The sequence below is a fragment of the Pseudorca crassidens genome, chromosome 2 (genome assembly GCF_039906515.1).
Source record: "Pseudorca crassidens isolate mPseCra1 chromosome 2, mPseCra1.hap1, whole genome shotgun sequence".
In the NCBI taxonomy this organism is placed as follows: domain Eukaryota; kingdom Metazoa; phylum Chordata; class Mammalia; order Artiodactyla; family Delphinidae; genus Pseudorca; species Pseudorca crassidens.
This window is the reverse complement of record NC_090297.1, coordinates 126,090,080-126,102,263: the sequence shown is the minus strand read 5'-3', so window position 1 is coordinate 126,102,263 and position 12,184 is coordinate 126,090,080. Positions and strand designations below refer to the sequence as shown.

Here is a 12,184-nt window from a genome sequence, read left to right as displayed (position 1 = left end):
ATGAGTAGGACAGATTAGAGAAGAGGAAAACTTCCATTTTAGTGGAGATTGCAATAGCTCAGGGCAAGAGTTAATGAGAGTCTGACCTGGGCAGTGAAAAGTAAGGCTGAATGAGGATGCTGCAGAGTTGATTCCTGCATTTATTGACTATTCTGTGCTTGACACTACAGAAGACACAATAGAGATTTCACAAAGAGTAGAAAACATACTTCCTAACTTCAAGGAGCACACAAACTAGCCAGAAAAGCATAGATATACAACAAAGACTATTGAACCAAGAGTCAGACCCAGATTCTAATTCCTGCCCACCACTAACTAAGTGTCATATCCTGGGGAATTTATTTCCCCACTTGCACCTCAGCTTCTTTGTTTGAGCAAGGGAGTTAAAAACTGATGACCTCCTTGGTTTCTAAAAATTCTTCTTGAATAAAAAGAACCAGGGTTCCTTGGAGAAATACCTGATGCTAGAGCTTGGGCAGGTAAAATAAAAGATGAGCCTGGAGCACCTTGTGGTACCAAAAAGGAAGAAAGTGCCCAACAAAAAAATAGATGGGGACATGTCAAAGGAAGCCAACCAAAGGGAGCTTCTAATAGCCAAAGCTGGAACAATTTGGTCAACAAAATAAACAACACAATATAGAGTTATAACCCAAAATGTAAAATAAATGTACATGAGTACATGTTGATATAAATGAATAATTGCATTTTAAAAATGGGGAAGAAGAGTCAAATCTTTCTTATAGAAGAATTCTGAATAATATATGTACACCCCACTCCAAGAGGTGAATCTTGACTCTTCCTTCTACCCAGATATACCTTGAGAATGGCCTAGGCTTCCTGACTCACTTCCAAAGAATAGAATAGGGAAAAGAAAAATAGTAACTTTACACTGGAAAAATCTGGCAAACACAACATTAACCAAGTGATAAATGTTAATATCTCAATAATGGCATGCAGTTATCATGTACTCTCAATATAATGTGATAAGAAGGGCATTTCATCTCTCTTATCTTCTTCCCCCAAACCCATGACTCCAGTCTACTTACGAGAAAGACATCAGGCAAACTCAGATTGCAGGACATTCACAGGATCCCTTGCTAATACCCGTAAGGCCTGTCAAGGTCATTTTTAAAAAAAGGAAATACTGAGGAACGGTCACAAATCAAAGGAGATGGGAGACATGACAACTAAATGCAATGTGCTTTCCTGGATTGAATCCTGGAATCAAAAGAGGACCTTAATGGAAAAATGGATGAAATTCAAATAAAGTCTGGAGTTTAGTTAATTAAAAGAAAAAAATTGATGGTCTGTAAAGTCTCTTCCAGCTGGTAGCTATAAGAATAGCATTTATTATCTAATTGCTTCATAACTGTGCTCATATTGCTTACAATGTGCCAAGAACACACGAGGTAAGGGAACCATTAAAGCAGGATGGAAGGCTTTAATCAGCTTTTTTTTCTCTTCTAACTTCCTGTAGTTGTGTTTCAGTGATGTAGTGTGTGGTTAGGGCAAAGCAATTTTTGAGGCAATAAAGTAGTGTTTTGGTGAAAGTCTCTTGTCTGTTACTTTCCCAAACAAGCACTCACCCTCTGCCCTAGTAAGAACACCTTCGAGCGAACCACCAGATTTCCATCCACTTGCAACCCTGAATGTTTGAGTCTCCTAAGCTGCGCCATCACAAGGCAGCGCGCTAGGAAACTGTCGCTATGGTGACAGTTGCGGTGACAGGGCTACCTTTGGCTCATTTGATTTTCCTGGACAGTTTCTTTGCCTAAAAAAAGTTTATGGAGCCCCGATGTGAAATCATGCTGGCTCTGATTCATGACATTTTCCTGAGATTTTATAATGTTTCTTTTTTCTAAATAAGCAATTTCAGGTCAGGTAAAAATGTGAGTAAATCACGCCTGGCTCTTGTCCCAGATGTATCAATTTCTGTTCATTCCCATTTTTCCCTTTCATGGCTTTGGAGCAATAAAAATAACCAATGCCTCCACTCTGAAACCTTTCTGAGTATGCAATATATAAACAGTATACTGTGCAGGGAGCAATATTTCCCTACCTTGGCTATTACCGACTGTAGCGTTTTCTCTGGCACTTATCTGAAACAGAGCAAAGACATGGAATTACGATTTTGGCACACTCGAGACCCTGGGAGGATCAAAGAGGCTGATGTGACAGTTCATGAAAGGAGGAGGAAGCAAACCGTCCCCCACTGCCAACACTAACACAGCACTGTGCTTGAGAGTCTGGGAGAGCCGAGTTGCCAAGTGTCTGCCTGCATTTTCTTTGAGGGCGCCAGGCCCGGAGCAGGTCAGGAAAATTATGGCTTTTATCAAGCAGACAGTGTGGCTCTCTTTGAGGATGGCCAAAGTCTCAGTCACTGCTGGTAACTGTAACACATGTGGTCTTTTCAAGAGAGGACATGAATATTTTCATTAACTGGGAAAGAAGGTGCCCACATGAGACTTCATTTGTCTGGAATATTAGGGAAAGCCTGAAAAAGGTGAGACGTTTGTAAAGAAATTAAGAGTGAGGGCTTTGGAGACAGATTGCCTGGGTTTTTAATCCTGGCCTTCCAAATACCATTCTGTATAATTTGAGCAGATTCCCTAACCTCTCTGCCTCAGTTCCCCTAATCAGTAAAAGGAAAATGAAAATAGTATCCAAGTCACAGGACTGTCTTGGCAATTAATACATGTGAAATACTTATAACATTGTCTGGCACATGGCAAATCCTCAATGAATGTCAGCTGCTATCATTATTTTTATTTGAATCATCGTTATTCAGAAAGGAAAGCCATCAGTTTTGTGATGTCCTATTAGCTGTTTTTCAGTCTGTTTATCCTTCAAGTATTTGCCAAGGGTTTAAAATGTACTGAGCACTGTGCTAAGTACTGTAGATAATTCAGGAACAAACAAGTCCAGCTCTTTGCTATCAAGAATTTATATTCTGGTGGAAGAGATAAGAAAAGTGTGCACAAAGGGCTATTCTATATGATAGAGTGTTTTTCCCTTTGGTGTGGCACTGATTATGATGTATTTTGGGATTTCAGAAAAAGAAGTGACTAGCCACTGGCCTAGTAAGTGGAATGGGGCACTCTTTATGGAGGATGTAGCATTTGGCCAGAACTTGAATTACAAGTACAATTTTTTATTTTAATGGTGGATATCGGCATGGGTGTGGGTATCAGACAGGTAAGGGGCAGGGTGGGGAGGACTCAAGGCAGATGAAATGACAGAGAGAAGATGCTGAGGAGGTACTTGAGAGACAGGAGAGTGAGGTCCAAATGCAAGGCTTACGCCAGGGGTTCTTGGTGGAGAGGAGTCCACAAAGGTAGAAATGACAGTTAATGGAGGATCTTGAATAGACTTGGCCAAAGGAGCTTGCATTTTTATTTCATTAAGAAGTTGGTCTCTTTAGGAACAAATTGGTAGTGTTATGAATTTTGGATTAGAGGTGTGCTCTAGGAACTGACCCTGAAAGAATGTCTTGCCATATCACTAACCCTTTCCCACACAACACAGAAAGATATATCTATCATTTATCACTGTTTCCGCATGTAAGTTTTTGTAATTAAAAATTTAACAAAATAGCTTAAAACTTTAGTTCCTCAAAGATTATGTGTTATGAATTTTACAATTGCAGAGTACTTTTACCAAAGGTTTTATAGAACATGTTATAATTAATCTCAATAATTTTCATGACAAATGGGATTTGCCAACTGGATTTCACTCTTAAGAAGGGTTTCTTTTTCATAGCTCCATGTGCTTTATTACTATAGTGCTGGCACTTGGATCCATATAACGACATATAAAATATTTCTTACACAACAGAATTGGTCAAAAGACCAAGTTATTTCAATTATGCAAATACATGAGAAGAAACCTCAACAAAAATAGGTTTTTCAAATATTCCTTGAAGTTAAATTCAAAACTTCACTCCAAATGTAAGTCATAAATTCTACAAATAGAACATTTTGAAGAGGCCCAAATGCATTGTATTATCTTTGGGATACTAAACAACTTGAATTTGGGGTCCATTCTTTTCTGTTTTAAAAGCTGTTTTGAAAAGGCCTTACCATGTTTCCACTCTCCCTCTTTCCCTTTCTTTTTTTCCATCAAAACTCCTCTCTGCTAGATACTATATCAGATGCTTCCATATTAGTTTCCATCAGTCCAGATGTTTTTATTTGTTTGTTTTCCTATTAAGGCTCCACTGTCAATGATGATGGAAAAACCCTAAATCAAGCACCATACCAGTTGTTTCATGAAGTTCTCTTACAAAAGCTTCCTCTTTGATTAGAGAAGTACTATTGCAAAGCTTTTCAGGAAATTCTCCAGGCACTCTTTGAGGACCACATAATATGCCTTTTCATCCCACAAAGCCCCTCCAAGGAGAAGCTCTGGGTAACTTTGACCTTTGAGGTCAATTAGGATTCTTAAGAACTGGATTCTGGCTGTGATTCCTGTACAACCTGAAGGTAAGCCAGTAAATCAACCTATCTGACCTTTTGTTTCTTAAACTAATATTTTATTAATAATACTTTCTACATGCTGCAAAATAATTAAGGCATATAATGGGCAAAGCATTTTGAGCTCCTTCAAACTAAAAATAACAGAAATGGCAATAAAGCCAAGATGAAAGAAAATTGTGCTGACTGAATTCAGTTCTTCCTCCACAGACATCTTCTACAACCTTAAAGGCGCTAAGAATGAATATTTTTAAATGGACAACTGAATGACTGGCATGTAGACCATTAAACAAGAGTGATACAATTCTGTACACCCAATGAGTTAATTAAAAAGAGCTTTTCTTGATGACTCTGGCTAGTCGTTTATCAATTTTCTTTATCTTTTCAAAGAACCAGCTTTTAGTTTTATTGATCTTTGCTATTGTTTTCTTCATTTCTTTTTCATTTATTTCTGATCTGATATTTATGATTTCTTTACTTCTGCTAACTTTGGGGTTTTTTTGTTCTTCTTTCTCTAATTGCTTTTGGTGTAAGGTTAGGTTGTTAATTTGCAATTTTTCTTGTTTCTTGAGGTAGGATTGTATTTCTATAAACTTCCCTCTTAGAACTGCCTTTGCTACATCCCATAGGTTTTGGGTCATCGTGTTTTCATTGTCATTTGTTTCTAGGTATTTTTCGATTTCCTCTTTGATTTCAACCACTAGCCAGACTCATCAAGAAAAAAAGGGAGAAGACTCAAATCAACAGAATTAGAAAGGAAAAAGGAGAAGTAACAACTGACCCTGCAGAAATACAAAGAATCATGAGGGATTACTATAAGCAACTATATGCCAGTAAAATGGACAACTTGGAAGAAACGGACAGATTCTTAGAAAAGCACAACCTTCTGTGACTGAAGCAGGAAGAAATAGAAAATATAAACAGACACTGCACTTCACAAGCACTGAAATTGAAACTGTGATTAAAAATCTTCCAACAAACAAAAGGCCAGGCCAAGATGGCTTCACAGGAGAATTCTATCAAACACTTAGAGAAGAGCTAACACCTATCCTTCTCAAACTCTTCCAAAATATAGCAGAGGAGGAACACTCCCAAACTCATTCTATGAGGCAACCATCACCCTGATACCAAAACCAGATAAAGATGTCACAAAAAAGGAAACTAGAGGCCAATATCACTGATGAACATAGATGCAAAAATACTCAACAAAATACTAGCAAACAGAATCCAACAGCACATTAAAAGGATCATACACCATGATCAAGTGGGGTTTATTCCAGGAATGCAAGGATTCTTCAATATACGCAAATCTATCAATGTGATAAACCATATTAACAAACTGAAGGAGAAAAACCATATGATCATCTCAATAGATGCAGAAAAAGCTTTCAACAAAATTCAACACCAATTTATGATAAAAACCCTAGAAAGAGTAGGCATAGAGGGAAATTACCTCAACATAAGAAAGGCCATATATGACAAACCCACAGCCAACATCATTCTCAATAGTGAAAAACTGAAACCATTTCCTCTAAAATCAGGAACAAGACAAGGATGCCCACTCTCACCACTATTATTCAATATAGTTTTGGAAGTTTTAGCCACAGCAATCAGAGAAGTAAAAGAAATAAAAGGAATCCAAATTGGAACAGAAGAAGTAAAGCTGTCACTGTTTGCAGATGACATGATACTATATGTAGAGAATCCTAAAGATGCTACCAGAAAACTACTAGAGCTAATCAATGAATCTGGTAAAGTAGCAGGATACAAAATTAATGCACATAAGTCTCTTGCATTCCTAGACACTAATGATGAAAATCTGAAATAGAAATTAAGGAAACATTCCCATTTACCATTGCAACAAAAAGAATAAAATACCTAGGAATAAACCTACCTAAGGAGGTAAAAGCCCTGTACTCAGAAAACCAAAAGACACTGATGAAAAAAATTAAAGATGATAAAAACAGATGGAGAGATATACCACGTTCTTGGATTGGAAGAATCAACATTGTGAAAATGACCACACTACACAAAGCAATCTACAGATTCAATGCAATCTCTATCAAACTACCAATGGCATTTTTCACAGAACTAGAACAAAACATTTCACAATTTGTATGGAAACACAAAAGACCACTAATAGCCAAAGCAATCTTGAAAAAGAAAAATGGAGCTGGAGGAATTAGGCTCCCAGACTTCAGACTATACTACAAAACCACAGTAATCAAGGCAGTATGGTACTGGTCCAAAAACAGAAATATAGATCAATGGAACAGGATAGAAAGCCCAGAGATAAACCCACGCACATACGGTCACCTTATCTTTGACAAAGGAGGCAGGAATATACAGTGGAGAAAAGACAGCCTCTTCAATAAGTGGTGCTGGGAAAACTGGACAGCTACATGTAAATAATGAAATTAGAATGCTCCCTAACACCATACACAAAAATAAACTCAAAATGGATTAAAGACCTAAATATAAGGCCAGACGCTTTAAAACTTAGAGGAAAACATAGGCAGAACACTCTTTGACGTAAATCACAGCAATATCCTTTTTGACCCACCTCCTAGAGAAATAGAAATAAAACCAAAAATATACAAATGGAACTTCATGAAATTTAAAAGCTTTTGCATAGCAAAGGAAACCATAAACAAGACTAAAAGACAACCCTCAGAATGGGAGAAAATATTTGCAAATGAAGCAACTGATTAAAGGATTAATCTCCAAAATATACAAGCAGCTCATGCAGTTCAATATCGGAAAAACAAACAACCCAATCCAAAAATGGGCAGAAGATCTAAATAGACGTTTCTCCAAAGAAGATATACAGATTGCCAACAAACACATGAAAGGATGCTCAGCATCACTAATCATTAGAGAAATGCAAATCGAAACTCCAGTCACCTCACACCAGTCAGAATGGCCAACATCAAAAAATCTACAAACAGGGCTTCCCTGGTGGCGCAGTGGTTGAGGGTCCGCCTGCCGATGCAGGGGACGCGGGTTCGTGCCCCGGTCCAGGAGGATCCCACGTGCCGCGGAGCGGCTGGGCCCGTGAGTCATGGCTGCTGAGCCTGCGCGTTTGGAGCCTGTGCCCCGCAGCGGGAGAGGCCACAGCAGTGAGAGGTCCGCGTACCGCAGATTAAAAAAAAAAAAAAAAAATCTACAAACAATAAATGCTGGAGAGGGTGTGGTGAAAAGGGAGCCCTCTTGCACTGTTGGTGGGAATGTAAATTGATACAGCCAGTATGGAGGTTCCTTAAGAAACTAAAAATAGAACTACCATATGACTCAGCAATCCCACTATTGGGCATGTACCCTGAAAAAACCATAATTCAAAAAGAGTCATGTACCACAATGTTCATTGCAGCACTATTTACAATAGCCAGGACATGGAAGCAACCTAGGTGTCCACTGACAGATGAATGAATAAAGAAGAAGTGGCACATATATACAATGGAATATTACTCAGCCATAAAAAGAAATGAAATTGAGTTATTTGTAGTGAGGTGGATGAACGTAGAGTCTGTCGTACAGAGTGAAGTAAGTAAAACAGAGAAAAACAAATACCGTACGCTAACACATATATATGGACTCTAAAACAAAAACAAAAACAAAATGGTTCTGAAGAACCTAGGGGCAGTACAAGAATAGAGACTCAGACGTAGAGAATGGACTTGAGGACACGGGGATGGGGAAGGGTAAGCTGGGACGAAGTGAGAGAGTGACATTGACATATATATATGTCAAATATAATATAAATATTATATATTTATATTAAATATAAAATAGCTAGTGGGAAGCAGCTACATAGCACAGGAGATCGCTCAGTGCTTTGTGACAACCTAGAGGGGTGGGGTAGGGAGGGTGGGAGTGAGATGCAAGAGGCAGGGGATATGGGGATATATGTATACATATAGCTGATTCACTTTGTCATACAGTAGAAACTAACACAACGTTTTAAAGCAATTTTACTCCAATAAAGATGTTAAAAAAAATTTAAAAAAGAGCTTTTCACGTTAGAATAGTAATACCTAAAGTTATCAGGAGATAATGTGGTACAGTAGAGAGAACACTGACCTCCATGCACAGCTATGGGACATTGAACTTCTTTGACCTCAGTTTCCACATCTACAAAACAAGGAAGTTAGACTTCAAGATCTATAAGATCCTTTCCAATACAAGAAGTCTAAGACTCTTGAAACCTCTTAATGATAACCCCCAGAGTGAATTTCCAACCAGTAATTTGAAAGTTCTTAGAATTTAAAATAGTCATAATTTTGCTGCTCTTCTGCTCTAGCCCACTTCAAAACTCATACCTTTTGATGGTTTAGTCAGAGAACATAGTGTTTTCCCAGAGGTTTTTTTCCAAGTAGAATTATGCTCCAGTTAGACTTCCTCTGGTTTACTTATTCCACATTTTACTGAAATTTGGCATCCAACTGCTCAAGGAAACATTGCACCGCAGTTGAAAGCTACAGATCATTTATTACCTAGGGTCCTCTCAAATTTATTCCCAGAGAATGAGAGTCTGAGAGCAGCTGAAAGAACACTTCTAAACCTGAAGTCTTTTTTCCAGAGGCAGCTGAACTCAAGTGCAGGGGTCTGGTCACCTTGTCTGTCATCAGAGAAGTATATGGCCAGGGTCAAGTATACTACAGTTCTCAAATACTACAACCACTTGTAGTTAAGTGAAATCAGGTTGAAATGAACAAAAGAGGCTGAATATTAGTTTTTTTCATAGGGTTGTTGTAAGGTTTTAAGATAATGTATGCAAAGCACCTGATATAAGGAAGGTAAATAGTAGTTGGTGGTCGTTATCAAGGAACACCTAGATTTACTGGGCTCAACTCTCATCACACCCATCCCTCACTCTAAGCCTTTGCCAAAAAGAAATCTGTAGTTCCCCATAATTGTTATGCTTTCTATTGCCACTGGGCCATTTCATATGCTGTTCCCTTTGCCTGTTCCAACACCCTATTCCATTTCCTTTAACTGATTAACTCATATTCAACATTTTCAATTTCAAAATGTATTCATAAATTCAACAAATATTTATTGAGCACCTACTATGTCCAAGGCACTGCCTTTGCTGTGCATATATCAGGGAACAAATCAGACCAAAACTCAGCCATGTGTCCCCCAAATATGTCTTGTAATCACCAGCATGATCCCTTTTATCCCCACTGGACTGTTTGCTCCCTGGGAGTGAGGACCATGCCTTTCATAAAAATACAGTACCTTTTGCCATTTGCAACAACATGGATGGACTTGGAGGGCATTATGCTAAGTGAAATAAGTCAGATAGAAAAAGACAAGTACTGTATGATATCACTTACATGTGGAATCTAAAAAATACAACAAACTAGTGAATACAACAAAAAAGAAACAGACTCACAGTTATAAAGAACAAACTAGTGGTTACCAGTGGGGAGAGGGAAGATGGGAGGGGCAAGATAGGGGTAGGGGATTAAGAGGGGTAGGGGATTAACTATTAGGTATACAATAAGCTACAAGCATATATTGTACAACATGGGGAATAGAGCCAATATTTTATAATAACTATAAATAGAGCATAACCTTTAAATATTGTGAATCACTATATTGTATGCCTGAAACTTACATAATATTATACAACTATACTTTAATAAAAAGAAAAATAACACAATACCAAGCAAACGTCTGGTGTAAAGTAGGTGCTCAATATTGAACAAATAAATTATTGAGCAAATAAAAATTAAGAACTAAGAATAACTGAAATAGGAAAGGGACAAAATTTTAGTCATGTTGTCAGACCATTAATTATAACAGCAGCAAGGGGAGAAGAGAATTTTCAGTCCCTGATCAACTGAACCCTAGAAACCTTCCTGCTAGTCATTAAGGACCTTAGTCTCAAAAATCACAACCCTCTGAAAGGAGAATTGTACATCTGTTTGATTCCAGGCACAAGTTTAAATTTCCCCTGAATTTTCAAGTTTTTCCCAAAGGAAAAAACATTTTTTAAGATGTTTATAAGGAAGCTAATAGGGCAGCAGAGAAAAAAGAATGTGACAGTCCCAAGGAGCTGTGATGTACAGTGACTGACTTTCAAAAATGATTTTGAAGACATCAGTGAAAAGGGTGGCACTTGTGAAAGAGGAGCATGAAAAGAATATTATGGAAAGAGAAGGAAAGTTAACAAGCAGGAAGAAAATACACTGTTAAGAAAGAAGCACTATGGAGGAAAGACATTGACAGTTAAAGGCCAGAAACAATACAAGTAGAAAATATAATTATTATAAGTTACTCATGAAATTGCTTTATTTGATTTACTCAATGGCTCTGTAAGTTCTGGTAGGGAGGTGCTATTCTTCCCATTTCATAAATAAGGAAACTAGGGCTCAGAGACTTGCCTGAAAATTACATAGCCAGCAATCAAAGTTCTCTGATTTATGGTCTAAGAATTTTCCCACAAAAAGGGGAAAGATAAGATCAAAAATTAAAGAAAAGAATAAAGAGCAACTAGTGCCCAATAAGTGTTTGTTGACTGAATGGGAAACAGACGTAGGACAGGAAACAGAATGGAGACACCAATTTCATCTTCAGTGGAGACTATTTCTCAGGAATCACTAAGTATTTGCAAGACTTTGGCTCCTGACACCCACAGTTATGGCCGGCATTTAGAACTCCTGAGGTTAATATGACAGTAGTAAGAAACTCCTGCTCCAGAGGAGGTCACATTCTACTGGGGAAGGAGACATGCAAATGAACAACAACAATAATAACACCGGCAAAACAGTATGGTATATTTTAAAAGAAGTACGTACACAATTCCATGGTGCCAAGAGCAAGCACAACTGCGCTGGTGGGGAAGAGGGAAGGGATGGTTGAAGAGGGCTTGTGAGTGGGGTGATTTCCAAGCTGCATTTTGAAGTAGTGTTTTTGGAAGCAGAGTGAACTGAAGGCATTCCAAATAAAGAGAGTAGCCTGTGCACGGGAACAGAACGGAAAAGGGCCTGCTGGCTTAGGGAGCTGGAATAATTCAGCAAGGCTTGAGTTCAGGTGTGTGGCATCATGCTAGGGACCATTTACTTTATTCTACAGATGGTGGCAAGCCATTGGAAGTTTCAAAGCAAGAAAGTGCTGTGGTTAGAGATATAGACTAGAAAGACCATTACTGAAATATTACTTCCAGTTTAGAGAATGGAAAGGAAGTAATGAAATGGGGAAAAAAAGAACCGTCAGGCATAAATTTATTTTCACTGAATTTCTATTTTTTATTGGTCATGCTTTCACAGTTTTATTATATGTGCTTGATAAAGAAAGGCCATTTTGATCTGAGATAAGGAGAAGAGAAGTTCAGAGCGAAAGATGGAATTTATTTTCACATTGGTGTCCTCGGCTTGCAGACAACTTGGAGCCACCATCAGCCCACCAGTGAAAGAGAAATAGGAAGGAAGCTTCATCCTCTACCCGGTGCACCACTCTCAACACTGAGAAATGGAGCTGAGAACTCGAGAGGCAAACCAGAGCCCTCTGCTTCTCTTCATCATTCCTGACAACAGATAGAAAAAAGGCAAACCCTCACCTCCTGTGGTCAGTATTGATGCTCATCTAGAAACTTCATTCTCAGTAGCTACAGATCCTCCTAATTATTAATCTTAACCTAACTTGACACTGGGTTCTATTGCCTTTCACGAGAAAGGTCTTGGGAGACTGTAAACCTATGTGGT

At 38.2% G+C, this 12,184-nt stretch overlaps 1 long non-coding RNA gene across 1 annotated transcript in view; it reads right to left on the bottom strand.

Annotated features, from left to right (window-relative positions):
* LOC137219677 (uncharacterized) overlaps positions 1-12,184 on the bottom strand; it is a 29,834-nt gene that overhangs the window by 7,598 nt on the left and 10,052 nt on the right. The window contains exon 2 of the long non-coding RNA XR_010941200.1: positions 8,553-8,603. This is a non-coding gene — a long non-coding RNA (uncharacterized lncRNA). The remainder of the gene's footprint in view (positions 1-8,552; positions 8,604-12,184) is intronic.